Source organism: Microcaecilia unicolor, chromosome 1 (genome assembly GCF_901765095.1).
Source record: "Microcaecilia unicolor chromosome 1, aMicUni1.1, whole genome shotgun sequence".
Lineage (NCBI taxonomy): Eukaryota > Metazoa > Chordata > Amphibia > Gymnophiona > Siphonopidae > Microcaecilia > Microcaecilia unicolor.
In genome coordinates, this window is record NC_044031.1 from 262,514,362 (window position 1) to 262,529,482 (window position 15,121).

The following is a 15,121-nucleotide window of genomic DNA, read 5'->3' on the forward strand; positions in this document are numbered from 1 at the left end:
TCTGAAGGTGGCTAGCAAGGACGGCTAGCTTAGGAAGACACAGTCTCGGAAGGTGGCTTAGCAAGGACGGCTAGCTGAAGAAGACACAGTCTCTGGAGGTGGCTAGCAAGGACGGCTAGCTGAGGAAGACACAGTCTCTGAAGGTGGCTAGCAAGGACGGCTAGCTTAGGAAGACACAGCCTCGGAAGGTGGCTAGCAAGGACGGCTAGCTGAAGAAGACACAGTCTCTGGAGGTGGCTAGCAAGGACGGCTAGCTTAGGAAGACACAGTCTCGGAAGGTGGCTAGCAAGGACGGCTAACTGAAGAAGACACCGTCTCTGGAGGTGGCTAGCAAGGACGGCTAGCTGAGGAAGACACAGTCTCTGAAGGTGGCTAGCAAGGACGGCTAGCTTAGGAAGACACAGTCTCTGATCCACTGTGTGGGCTTCTGACGAACGAAACGGAAGCACTGGACCCCTTCCGTTTCGTGGTTTAAATCCCCCGCCCGTCCTTCCCCTTCCAGCAGCTGGAGCCAATCCCCCTGGCCCAGGCAGGGAAAGGAGGCCTGGATTGGCCCGCCTGCCCGGCGGGCGGGGTCTCCTCGTTGCTGCGCCAATCCTGGCGCGAGTAGGCGGTGCTGGCTCGCTGGTTTGCTCCAACGAGGAGGACGACGACGCCGGCGCCGCCATCTTGGCCGGCGTATCTCGTTCTCCGAGGCCGGCGCTTGCTCCCGCGGATCGCCGGCCTCGGAGCGGCCCGCGGCAGCGCCGGCCCCGTCGGCGGCTCGTCCTCGCCGCCCCAGATCCCGTGGCCTCCATTGGTCCTTGCCCCCTCCTGCGGGCCGCCAGGTAAGAGCCCGGGACGGGACATCAAGCATGTATTCTGGTACCTCACCGTAGATTATTCTGTGGATTAATGTACATATTTTAAAGGCTATTCGTTCTTTCATAGGGCGCCAATGCAGAATCTCTCTGAGTGGTTTTGAAATAGACATGGGGAAAACCACTGCTTGTCACTGGGATCAGAAGCATGAATCTTGCTACTATTTGGGATTCTGTCAGGTACTTGTGACCGGAATTGGCCACTGCTGGAAGCAGGATACTGGACTGAGCCGGTGATGGGAGGCGGGACTGGTGGTTGGGAGGCGGGAAGTACTGCTGCGCAGACTTGTACGGTCTGTGCCCTGAATAAGGCAGGTACAAATCAAGGTAAGGTTTACACATATGTTTGTCATGTTGGGCAGACTGGATGGACCGTGCAGGTCTTTTTCTGCCGTCATCTACTATGTTACTATGTAGATGGACCATTAGTCTGACCCAGTATGACTATTTTTATATTCTTATGTTCTAATCTATACACTATATGAGGTCTCACAAGAGACTTAAATAGAGGTACTGTCACCTCCTTTTTACTGCTGGCTGTTCTTCTCCCTGTGCATCAAAACATCCTTCTGGCTTTTGCTATTTCTTTTTCTACCTGTTAGGTCACTTTAGGAAAATCAAATATAATCACTGCCAGATTCCACTCTTTTTCTATGGCATAGAAGTGTTTCACCCCTATTTTGTCTGCTCTCTCGGGTTTTTGCAGCCCAAATGCAAGAACCTGCATTTTTGTAACAGTAAATCTTATCTGCCATATTGCAAGCTATTTTTCAAGCTTTGCTAGATCCAGCCTTATGATATCCATACCTTCCAGGGTGCCTGCCCTAATACAGATTATGGAATTATCTGGAATATCAGACAAAGCTTCCACAATATTGCTCAATTTTATGGACACAAAATTATTTGTCCTCATATGCATCAATTTGCACTTGTCCACATTAATGTCATCTGCCATTTAGATGCCCACTCCACCAGTTTTGTCAGGTCACCCTGCAACTCCTCAGAATCTACTCCTGATTTAGCTTTTTTGAATAATTTTATGTCATCTACAAATGACATAAAATTATTCAAAATGTAATCACCTCAACTCATTTATTTTAAAATTACATTATAATTAATTATCCTGATTTAATTATAATGTAATTTAAAAAGGTCAGGAGGATTACAATCACAAGAGTTAAACATATAAAACAGATCATTTATAAATACAGCATGTTAAAAAGTACCAACCTCAGCACAGAACCCTGGGGCACTACACTATTTACCATTCTCTTCTGACATAAATACTGGAATTAAATGAAGAGTTGTCCCTAGGGATCTGTACTGGGCCGGTGTTGCGCTTGTGAGCTCCTATGCCCAACGAAGCACAGATGAGACAAACTCGGACCTGCACTCCGCAAGGCAGCCGAAACAATTCCAAGATGAGACTTCACCTGGAGCGACCCCCTTCCTCTGGGGGTTGAGCCCCCAGGCCACAGGGTCGACAGGACTTCGGGACACCAACCGAGAGAAGAGGCACGCCAAGAGCACGGTTGGAAGTCAGGCAGAGGTCCAGGCAGGCAGCAAACAAAGAGATGGTCAGGATTCAGGCAAAGGTCAAGGCAGGCAGCAAACAAAGAGATGGTCAGGATTCAGGCAAAGGTCAAGGCAGGCAGCAAACAAAGAGATGGTCAGGATTCAGGCAATAGCCAAATTCACCAGACACAGGAAACACCACGAACTCCACCGAAGTTGAAGCCAAAGCAAAATGCTGACAGTGTTCTGCTCTTAAATAGGCCTCCCATCAGAGGATCCCTGCCACAGCTGCCAGGTGAGGACTCTCATTGGGCACGCCCATAAGGATAAGCTTCTCAAGATGGCTGCCTCTCAGGAACAGATACAGATGAACTTCTCAAGATGGCTACCTCTCAGGAACAGATACAGATAAACTTCTCAAGATGGCTGCCCCTCCGATGAACCTCTCAAGAAGGCCGCTGCCAGGCGTAGCAAGGTAGGAGTGTAACAGCCATCCATAATGGAAATGATTTTATGAAGTCATTTTTCCACTTCTGTGGCCACCTAAATGTGTAAATGGCCTCATAACATATTGTCAAAAATATACAATCCATAGAGGAAACAGGACAAACTACCATACAATCAAAAACCAAAATTCCCTTTTCAGCTTACTGGCAAACACGTGACCTATACACAAACTTAAATATAGTACAAAAAAACAGCATAAATGAAAAAAGAAAAAAAAAGACAGGAAGTTTAGCAGGTGCTATCTCTAAGTCCCACTGGCGAAGAATGCTAAGGGTCAACAGTGGTACTGAATGAAGGCCTAGTGGAAGTCCCGTGCTCCACACTCTCAACCCCCCCCCCCCCAAACTTCATTAGTAAAAACACCCCCTCAAGCTTTCAGTGACATACAAAAGCACCCTCACACCCTGACTTACTCAGCTCCAGCACTCATCCATAACCCCCATCCACTCAATCAATCCCACCAGCAGGCATAACCTCTCCATCCACTTACTCATTCAGCCTTCCCCACCACTCTTAACCCCCACAACCACTCACATAGTACAGCAAGCAGGCACTCCATTAGCAAAACCATCTCTATACACTGATTTGCTTTGACTTACTTAATATACCGCTACATACAAAAAATGTGTTCTACTGGTTTACAATAAAATGAGTGATTTACAATTACACTAACATGCATTAATACAAAAACTAAACACAAAATTCTTAATAACAACTTAATTAAAATAAACCGCTAAAACTAAACCCCATTATTCAAAAACCTAATAATGATAATACAGTTATAATAAAATATCAACCAATAAGCCCATAATACTTTTGAAATAGTATAACCAGATATATTATGAAATTCATCTGGTAAGGAATTCCAAATAAAGGAGCTAGCATAACAAAATGCCCTTTTCCTAGTACTAGTCAATCTAACAAAATGCAAAGATGGAAGTTGTAATACACATTTTTAAGAACATAATGACTGAGAGGGCTTATATTTGACTTACTTATCCAATAAATATACTGGTTGCTTCAAACAAAAAGCTTTAAAAACAAGAACTTGCGGAACTATTATTATTAGCAATATGTAATTTATCTTTAAAATCGAGCCTGGTACCAGAAGATTGGAGGGTGGCCAATGTAATGCCGATTTTTAAAAAAGGTTCCAGAGGAGATCTGGGAAATTATAGACTGGTGAGCCTGACATCAGTGCCGGGCAAAATGGTAGAGACTATTATAAAGAACAAAATTAGAGAGCATATTCAAAAGCATGGATTAATGAGACAAAGCCAACATGGATTTAGTGAAGGGAAATCTTGCCTTACCAATATATATCATTTCATTGAAGGGGTGAACAAACATGTGGATAAAAGTGAGCTGGTCGATATTGTGTATCTGGATTTTCAAAAGGCGTTTGACAAAGTACCTCATGAAAGACTTCAGAGGAAATTGGAACGTCATGGGATAGGAGGTAGTGTCCTATTGTGGTTTAAAAACTAGTTAAAAAATAGAAAACAGAGAGTAGGGTTAAATGGTCAGTATTCTCAATGAAGAAGGGTAGATAGTGAGGTTTGTGCTAGGACCACTGCTTTTTAATATATTTATAAATGATCTAGAGATGGGAGTAACTAGTGAGGTAGTTAAATTTGCTGACGACACAAAGTTTTTCAAAGTTGTTAAATTTCGAGAGGATTGTGAAAAATTACAAGAGGACCTTACGAGACTGGGAGATTGGGCATCTAAATGGCAGATGACGTTTAATGTGAGCAAGTGCAAAGTGATGCATGTGGGAAAGAGGAACCCAAATTATAGCTACATAATGCAATGTTTCACTTTAGGAGTCAATGAGCAGGAAAAGAATCTAGGCGTGATCACTGATACGTTAAAACCCTCTGCTCAGTGTGCAGTGGCAGTCAAGAAAGCAAATAGAATGTTAGGTATTATTAGAAACGGAATGGAAAAAAATGAGGACGTTATATTGCCTTTGTATCCCTCCATGGTGCGACCGTACCTCTAATATTGTGTTCAATTGGGGTCACCAAATCTCAAAAAAGATATAGTGGAATTTAAAAAGGTACAGAGAAGGGCGACGAAAATGATAAAGGGGATGGGAAAATTTCCCTTTGAGGAAAGGCTGAAGTGGATAGGGCTCTTCAGCTTGGAGAAAAAACGGCTGAGGGGAGATACGATAGAGGTCTATAAAATAATGAGTGGAGTGGAACGAGTAGATGTGAATCGCTTGTTTATTCTTTCCAAAAATACTAGGACTAGGGAGCACACAATGAAGCTACAAAGTAGTAAATTTAAAATGAATTGGAGAAAATGTTTCTTCACACAATGTGTAATGAAGCTCTGAAATTCATTGCCAGAGAATGTAGTAAAAGCAGTTAGCTTAGCGGGGTTTTAAAAAAAGGCTTGGATGGCTTCCTAAAGGAAAAGTCCATAGACCATTATTAAAATGGACTTGGGGAAAATCCACTGCTTATTTCTAGGATAAGCAGCATAAAATGTATTGTACTTTTTGGGGATCTTGGAAGGTACTTGTGACCTGGATTGGCCACTGTTAGAAACAGGATTCTGGACTTGATGGACCTCCGGTCTATCCCAGTATGGCAATACTTAATGTACTCACATGTACTAATCTTCAGGAGCCCTAGTTACTAAAATATCACTTCTGTTTTTTTATTATTTTATTTATCATTTTACTTAATTACATTCACATTTATCACATAAATGTAAGGAAAAACAGAAATTAATATAAAGGAAAAAGAAAACATTTTCTCTCATCAATATATATTATATAATTGTCCACAATTGGGAGATCCAAGATCAGGAAAACAATCTCAAAGAAAATAAGAAAAACTCAAAATGGTTAAGCTTACAATTCACATTTTCTGAGGGAGGAAGGTTAATCGGTAATTGCAGCCGGTACAGTGGTAACTAAAGGAAGTTGCTGCAGAGGGTTCTTCAACTGTTCTTTCAACTCCACAAACTCTTGTAATTTCTTAGGTTCAAAATAAGTAATAAGGAAATAAAACACTTACAAGGGAATCGCACTAGGAAGGTCCCACCTAGGGCAATGATTCCTGGCTTAAAAGCCAAGAATTCACACCTCCTAGTCTGCGATTCCCTTGATATGTGAGGAAATATATTCATCTTTGAACCCAAAAAAACTATCAGCCATGTGTCGGAAATACAATTTCAAAACATTGTTCCTATCTAAATCAAAGGTGAAAGTCACTAATTATATAACTCTATCTGTAATTTCTGAATTTTCCAAAATGTCAGTTAAGTTCACATCTCTTTTCTCTGATAAAGAAAATTTTAAGGGAAATATAAATCACTTTTGACACCAGAGGGTGGCTTTCAGAAGGTATTTGCAACATATCAGAGAAATATTTCTTCAACAGTTCAGTAGCTGATATATAGGATGTTATAGGAAAATTTATCATTCTCAAGTTATTTTTCCTTAATTGGTTCTCCAGAAATTCCAATTTTTACAAGAAACATGGCTGTCCTTCATTACCAAATTAACTGATTTTCGTAGAAAAAACATTTCTGTAGAAGTCTCTATTTTTATATCTTGGACTTCCACTTTGTTAGATAAGTATTAATATAAATTCTTTAACTCACATGTTTATTCCTGAAAAATTTTAAACGTCTGAAAAAGAGAGTTATTCACACTCTGCAGCACTTCCCATAGTATGGCCATTGTGACATTATCGGCTTCACCAGATGCAATTTCTCCAAAGAAACTGCTCCAGATATCTTTGGGGGGAAGAGCTCACTCTCCAATCCCCCAGTTGGTTTATTGTCCGGAGTCGACATGGGTCATGTGAAAATCCTAACCCACTTCAGGCGTTTCCACTGTCGACCTCCATAGCGAAGCGTTACTGTTTCCGGGTCTTGGAGGGGTCGTGCCAGCAGGGGGACTCAAAGTCACTCCCTCTCCACTGAGATTCGGTGATGAAGCTTTGCTGTTCCCCGAAGCAGGAACCGATATCCCCGACGTCATGACTCCCAAATCTCTCCAAAGTAGGCTGAGAAGTGGTGGGAACCCCAGCCGTATTCGAGGAGGACAACACCACGGCTTTGCCTTTTCTCTTCCCCATTCTCTGGGGAGCGCGCCTACTTCTTCAGGTATTCTGGTGTAAAACGGGAACTCAACTAACGTACGTCCTCCCTCGATGCCATCTTGGATTCTCCAGTTTGGGACATTCTTTGTCTGGTTTCTCCTCAGAGGCCTGTCTGATATGGGTAACCCTTCAGCATAGCCCTTTGAGTCATTGAAACACGGAAGCCCCTCCACCCCTACAAGGTGGTGTCCCTTCGGAGGGGTAAAATATCACTTCTGACTGTGTGTGTGTGTGTATTTGTTCATGATAAGGACTTGGTCATGCGTTACTATTTTAATTTTCAAAAGAGATAGTTTCTTGGATCTAAACTGCAGATTTTCCCAGATGTTTGTAAGAAACCTCAGGAGAGAAGGAAACATTAGGAAGTTATCTCTCTGGGAGCTAATCTTATTCTATGTTTCCCATGTAAATGCATGATAAAGCTCAGAGAAGCAGCACAACTGTGTACTTCTTTACTACTTCATCTGCTTGGACCTAATATTGTTATGAGGGTTAAGAACTGGGTGTAGAAATAGTCTGGGAAATATTGGTCAGATTTTCTTAAATTTGCCTGTTACATTCTCTCAGGACTTTTTCCCTTTTTTTTTTCTGGATCCTTCCTTATTGTGTTTTCCTTTTTATTCCTTTCTAGTATTCTAGTTTATTGGAGCATTTCTGTTCAAGATATTTATCTTGTTATTTATATTCTAAAACTTGAATAAATAAAAAATAAAAATATAAGGGGAGCAAGAAGAGAGTGATAGGCCATGAAAATAATTTGCTTCATGCTTATGTCAAGCCAAAACATAGAATAGTAATAGTGTAACTTGAATTTGTATGGGATTGGAAAGTAACAGATGCCAAGTCCAATTATGAGGAGCTGCAGAACTTGTCTGCTTAAAGCAGCGTGGCTAGTCACTAACCTATTAAATTAATCCAGTCAAAATGTGTCATCTGCAACCTGTTTGTTCACTTTTATTTCTTGATAGGAAGACAGAGAGTGGAATCAATGATGTGTCTGCAGAGGTCTTTAGGTAGTGTGTATTGAGGTTACTTTGGTTTGTGTACTGAAAGATCACCTGGAAGGTTCTCAGGATATAGTATGGCATGAAATACAAAAGCTGGTAAAGAGTGGTCTGTCAGCTTTTTATCACTACATTCCCAGCCAACAAAACATCCAGCCACAAATGTCTTCTTCTGATTTGTCTGAAACTGGGAATTCAGGAGGAATCGCATCAAATGATAAAACGTTGATAAATAGGAGTCTGTTGTTAAAAGGTTTACTCCTAAGCCAATGTCACAATTATTTTTTAAACTGGCCCCATCATGCCTCAACATAAAATCAGTTTCATTTCAGAGACATAGGAACAGATGTGTAACATGTTTTGTTCCAGATTTGCTCCTGCGCGTAACAGTGGCGTCGCCAGACCTGGTATTTTGGGTGAGCCCTTCCACCCCCACCCCCTTTAGATATACAAAATACAGGTGGGCTGATGCTCAAAACCTAACGCCGATGCCACAGCCAATTAGCACCGGTCTAGCACTGGTGTTAGGGTGCGCAAAATGTTCAGAGGGCACCAATGCTGGAGACAATATGCATGCCAAAGATGGCTGCAAATATTATTAAAATGTAGTTAGACAGATGCAGATGAGGTCATCAGCTATTCCCCCCATGCTCAGAGAAACAATGCACAAAAAAACACTGCCCTAATGCTGGAAACATAATGCTAGCTTGGAGCTCACGTTCGGTTATTTGAAGAGAGGATTTCTTAAAGATGGATTGTCTTTTCTGAAATCCAGAAAATCTAAAACATTCTCCCCCAAATTCTATCTAGTGCGACCTAATTTGCACATGCAACTGTAGTCGGATTCTGATTTGCGCCTGCAATTCAATTGACTTAATAAGCCAATCAGTGCCGATGATTGCCCCTTAAGAAGCAATTATTGACACTAACCAGCTTTAATTAGAATTTACGCTTCTAACTTTCTAAGCATATTCTATAAAGCAATGCGTGTAAATTCTAAGGTGCAAATTTGAAAAGGGGGTGTGGCCATGAAAGGGGCATGGGTGTTCCTAAAATTTATGTGCACTGTTACAGAATATGTCTGTTCCATGCGTAACTTAGTTTTAATTGGCATAAACGGCTGTGAGTAAATTAATTGCAGGAAACAGGTGCTGGGTGTATTTTATAAAAACTACACCTAAATTTAGGGTTATTCTATAAACCACATGTGCCAGGCACGTTCCTCCCCCTTAATTTCCCAATGCTCTAAGCCAGTGGTTCCCAAACCCGGTCCTGGAGGCACCCCAGGCAGTCAGGTTTTCAGGATATCTACAATGAATATTCATGAGAGAAATTAATGCAGTGAAGACAGTGGATGCAAATCTCTCTCATGAATATTCATTGTGGGTATCTTGACAACCTGACTGGCTGGGGTGCCTCCAGGACCAGGTTTGGGAACCACTACTCTAAGCTAATAGCATGTATCCAGGAAGCAATATAGTAATATCACTACTAGCCCATATTAGCAGGGGGAAAGAAAGGAAATCAAAGAAAATCCAAAAAAAAAAAAAAAAGAGAAAAATTCACTTTTATCAGCCCACTTTCCTGTCAGATCCTAATTATTGCCACCAAAAATTGATTGTTTCAAATGTGTGGAATCTAAAAACATACACATATAAGTATTAATATCTATAGTTATCCCAGTATGTTTATGATATTGTATTGTAAAATTGGATTCTTACAACAAATTACTTTCTTATGCATTATTCTGTGTTATGTATCCTATACTGTTTGTTGTAAGCCACATTGAACTCAAACTTGTTTGGGATAATGTGGGATATAAATGTCACAAATAAATAAATAAATAAATATAATTTTCATGCTATTAGTGTTGAGCACTGGGAAGTTATTTTGCTGTGCTGTTCCTGTGGTATTCCCTACAGCACTGGAGTTCTGAGCTTCAGCCCAAGGGTTTTGTTTAGCCTTCCCCTACTCCCCCCCCCCCCCCACCCGCAGACCAATAACTGCCCCTCACTCTCTCTGAATTGTGGGGCATGTCAGGGAGTCTAAGAGGATTATGAAAGACTTATTTTATGTTTATGTTTATTTCTGAATTTGATATAACCCTCTACTTGTAAATAAACAAATCCAAGCACTGAACAATACATAAAGGGGCCCTTTTACTAAGTTGCGCTAAAACGTAGTCAGCGTTATCACTAGCAAGGGGCTTTCCCCAGGAGCTGAGGACACGTTTAGTGCAATGGTAAGATGGCTGTATTTTCTCAATTAATGGCCACATGCTAATTTCCCCATTAGCGTAGGAGCACATATGACAGCTATTTTCTAAGCAGTGAGGACTCCTGCGCTAATCACACACTAATCGGTTGGCATACGGCAATGTAGCTACGCTAACTGATTAGTGCAGAACACACCTACTCTCTACCCCAAAACATGCCCCCAGTGCTAAAAAATAAAAAGTGGGAAGCACATGCAGATGAGAAAAACTACCACGGGATGCTTGAGCGCGCCCTGGGGTAGTGGTTTTTAATCTGCGGTAAACACACACCAGTGCTTACCACAGCTTAGTAAAACGCCCTAAAAGTAATTATTTCCCAAATACAAGCTTCTAATTCTGAATCAATTCCAGACAAAATTATCAGCAGATGTCATGTGGATGAAGAGAACCATGATAGAAAAGGTTTTTATTCCACATATATGTGTATTCCATGAATACTCATGTGCAATCACATCTCCAATATCCTTTTGATTTTGAATCCGATACACAACAAATATTTAGGATGCCTGTGGGTCCTCGAACTATTTTTTGTGAGAATCCACATATTCCACCAATATGCGTCTGCAGTTACGGCATTTAATAGTTTTTTGATCTTACATCCATTCCACACTAACTTTTCAAAAGATGTCAGGAGGATCAAGAGGAGTCAGCCATGGGTATTTTTCCCTATATCCATGTTTGCGAATGCATGCAAGTACACATGCATTCCACATATTCCAAACAGTATGCTCAATTATTTTTGTGGGGAACTTCTACCTATGTTCTACCACTTGATGAAACAAAAGCCCAAACCACTCAGAAAGTCAGGGGATTTGAACCATAATAGAAGGGATTTTCAGTTTAGCTCACATCTTTAGCTTAAGGAGAGTTATATACAGGTATAGTAGCTATTTTTCCTGTCCCCAGAGAGCTTACAATCTAAGGGGCCGATTTGCAGAAACCTTGTGTTAAAGCTGTGTGTTGACACTTAGCGCACAGCTTCCTAACACAAAAGCAATGTCAAAGGTCAAACTTTTGCTCCCCAATACAGTAATTAAATGTAACCAGGATCTCCACAACCAGTTCAGTTCTCTGACCTGGGCCACAAACAGAATTTCTCCTCTCCTTAGCAACTCACTCCTCACACCTCTTCCGGTCCTTGTGATTCGAGTTTGGGTACAAGTCGGGACCAGATAAGAATCTGGAAGCCCGTAGGCCATTAAGCTGGGCTTATTCTTGAGTATCCTCGAGCAGTCTGAGAGCCATTTTTTTACTCTTTCTCTCAAAAGAATACTCAGCACCAAAGGGATTGCAATTTTATGCAAAAACGTTAATGAACTCTGCAATGGCAGTAAATCCAAACTTCAACTTCTTTATATATAGTCAGCATTTGGTTTAAAAGGTTTTCTGTCCATCCAAGACTGTTGGTTACAGTCTTATTCACTAGTCAAACAACTCCTGGTAGCAACTCAGCGATATGTACAAATATACAGCTCCTCCAGTCCATAACCTATCCCTTTGGGATGTATAATCCAAGGCTGTGCTGATAGCGATGGTTGTTACCAGCAAACTCCTCTGGAATCAGACCCTCATATCTGTCCTCCCTTCCAGAGTTGCACCTCGGCGGCTGCACCCTCTGACCTTGAACAGGCTTCTCCCTGCTCCTGCTCTCGAGCTGGGCTCCCCTTGCCCACCCAGAGCACTCCTCTGAACAGGTACTGCCTTTGGCTGACAATAACGCCCCCTAAATCCAGCCTTAGATTCCTTGGAGATGGGAGAGGTTCTGAGGGATTGGAGAACGGCGGATGTGGTCCCTCTTCACAAAAGTGGTGATAGGGAAGAAGCTGGAAACTACAGGCCGGTAAGCCTCACTTCGGTTATTGGAAAAGTAATGGAAGCGATGCTGAAGGAAAGGATAGTGAATTTCCTGGAAGCCAATAAGTTGCAAGATCCAAGACAACACGGTTTTACCAGAGGGAAATCGTGCCAAACGAATCTCATTGAATTCTTTGATTGGGTAACTGGAGAATTGAATCATCGACGTTCTATAGACGTAATCTACTTAGATTTTAGCAAAGCTTTTGACACGGTTCCCCACAGGAGGCTCTTAAATAAACTCGATGGGCTGAAGATAGGTCCCGAAGTGGTGAACTGGTTGACGGACAGACGACAGAGGGTGATGGTAAATGGAGTTCGCTCGGAGGAGGGAAAGGTGAGTAGTGGAGTGCCTCAGGGATTGGTGCTGGGGCCGATTCTGTTCAATATATTTGTGAGTGACATTGCCGAAGGGTTAGAAGGTAAAGTTTGCCTATTTGCAGATGATACTAAGATTTGCAACAGAGTGGACACCCGGGAAGGAGTGGAAAGCATGAAAAAGGATCTGAGGAAGCTAGAAGAATGGTCTAAGGTTTGGCAATTAAAATTCAATGCGAAGAATTGCAAAGTGATGCACTTAGGGAGTAGAAACCCAAGAGAGACGTATGTGTTAGGCGGGGAGAGTCTGATAGGTACTGAGGGGGAGAGGGATCTTGGGGTGATAGTATCTGAGGATCTGAAGGCGACGAAACAGTGTGACAAGGCGGTGGCCGTAGCGAGAAGGTTGCTAGGCTGTATAGAGAGAGGTGTGACCAGCAGAAGAAAGGAAGTGTTGATGCCCCTGTATAAGTCATTGTTGAGGCCCCACCTGGAGTATTGTGTTCAGTTTTGGAGGCCGTATCTTGCGAAGGATGTTAAAAAAATGGAAGCGGTGCAAAGAAAAGCTACAAGAATGGTACGGGATTTGTGTTCCAAGACGTATGAAGAGAGACTTGCTGACCTGAACATGTATACCCTGGAGGAAAGGAGGAACCAGGGGCGTATCTGAACTGCGGCGGTAGGGGGGGCCAGGGCCAGAGTGAGGGGGCACATTATAGCCCCCCCCCCCGCTGCCATTGCCGATCCCCCTCCCCCCAGCCGCTGCCATTGCCAATCTCCCCCCGCCGTTGCTGTCGCCTACCTTCACTGGCGGGGGACCCCAACCCCCGCCAGCCGAGGTCCGCGTCCTCCTGCCACTGCCGGCTGCCTTTAAAAGAATTCCGTCAGCTGGCGGGGGACCCCCAACCCCCGCCATCCAAGCCGAGGTCCTTTCATTTCTTCCACTAAAGCTGGCGCCGAAAGTTTCTTCTGAGTCTGACGTCGCTGCACGTTGTACGTGCAGGACATCAGACTCAGAAACAGAATGAAGCTCATTCTGTTTCTGAGTCTGACGTCCTGCACGTATAACGTGCAGCGACGTCAGACTCAGAAGAAACTTTCGGCGCCAGCTTTAGTGGAAGAAATGAAAGGACCTCGGCTTGGCTGGCGGGGATTGGGGGTCCCCCGCCAGCTGACGGAATTCTTTTAAAGGCAGCCGGCAGCGGCAGGAGGACGCGGACCTTGGCTGGCGGGGGTTGGGGTCCCCCGCCAGTGAAGGTAGATGACAGCAACGGAGGGGGAGGGTTGGCAGCGGTAGGGGGGTCCAGGGCGAAATCTGCAGGGGCCCAGGCCCCTGAGGCCCCACGCAGATACGCCCCTGGGAGGAACAGGGGTGATATGATACAGACGTTCAAATATTTGAAAGGTATTAATCCGCAAACAAATCTTTTCCGGAGATGGGAAGGCGATAGAATGAGAGGATATGAAATGAGGTTGAAGGGGGGCAGACTCAGGAAAGATGTCAGGAAGTATTTTTTCACAGAGAGGGTGGTGGATGCTTGGAATGCCCTCCCGCGGGAGGTGGTGGAAATGAAAACGGTAACGGAATTCAAACATGCGTGGGATATGCATAAAGGAATCCTGTGCAGAAGGAATGGATCCTCAGAAGCTTAGCCGAAATTGGGTGGCGGAGCAGGTGGGTGAAAGAGGGGTTGGTGGTTGGGAGGCGAGGATAGAAGAGGGCAGACTTATTTGGTCTGTTCAGAGCCGGTGATGGGAGGTGGGACTGGTGGTTGGGAGGCGGGAAGTACTGCTGGGCAGACTTGTACGGTCTGTGCCCTGAATATGGCAGGTACAAATCAAGGTAAGGTATACACATATGAGTTTATCTTGTTGGGCAGACTGGATGGACCGTGCAGGTCTTTTTCTGCCTTCATCTACTATGTTATGTTACTATCTGGACTTTCCAGGATACTCCTCCTCCTAGGGTCCTGGCAGTGGGTGAAGGCAACTAAAGACCATGTGCTTAAACAAACAGGAACTTTTATTACCTTCAAACTCAACCTCCTCTGTCATTTACCAAAACCATTTTCTTCTGCAAGTTATTTCCACAACACTCCCTTTGGGCTGGGCCTCCCTCCCACCCAGGGACATCCCACGTGCTCCCCCCAGTGACAACAGGGAAAACCCACACCACTCAGTAATCTCCATATAATGGGGGATTACATTAAATAATATGCAAATGGGCCTGGCACAAAAAATGTGCACTAACATGGAAGAGTTCCCTGGACATGTGCACATGGGTTTGCACTTGCACCAGCTGTTCCTCGTGTACAAATCAGCATCTGAAGTTACATGCTCACACATCTGCACATGTGCTGGAGTGCTATTCTGTGCATAAAAGTTTTCTGATACTAATATTTAGTGCAATTATAATTTGTTTTTATGATTATATGTGTGTAGACTGAGATCCACTCAGGTTTAGGCATGAATAAACATGTGGATAAAAGTGAGTTGGTGGATGTAGTGTATCTAGAGTTTTAGAAATCTTTTGACAAAGTTCCACATGAAAGACTCCTGAGAAAATTAAAGAATCATGGGATAGGAGGCAATGCTCTGTTGCGGATTAGGAATTGGTTGATGGACAGAAAATAGAGGGTAGGGTTAAATGGCCATTTCTCTCAA

At 43.3% G+C, this 15,121-nt stretch overlaps 1 long non-coding RNA gene across 1 annotated transcript; it reads left to right on the forward strand.

Moving 5' to 3' along the window:
* The first annotated feature begins 1,087 nt into the window (after positions 1-1,087).
* On the forward strand, positions 1,088-14,240 carry LOC115460195. The gene is made up of 3 exons (XR_003940405.1): positions 1,088-1,115; positions 4,248-4,250; positions 14,178-14,240. It is a non-coding gene; the product is annotated as an uncharacterized LOC115460195 (long non-coding RNA).
* Positions 14,241-15,121: the final 881 nt, after the last annotated feature.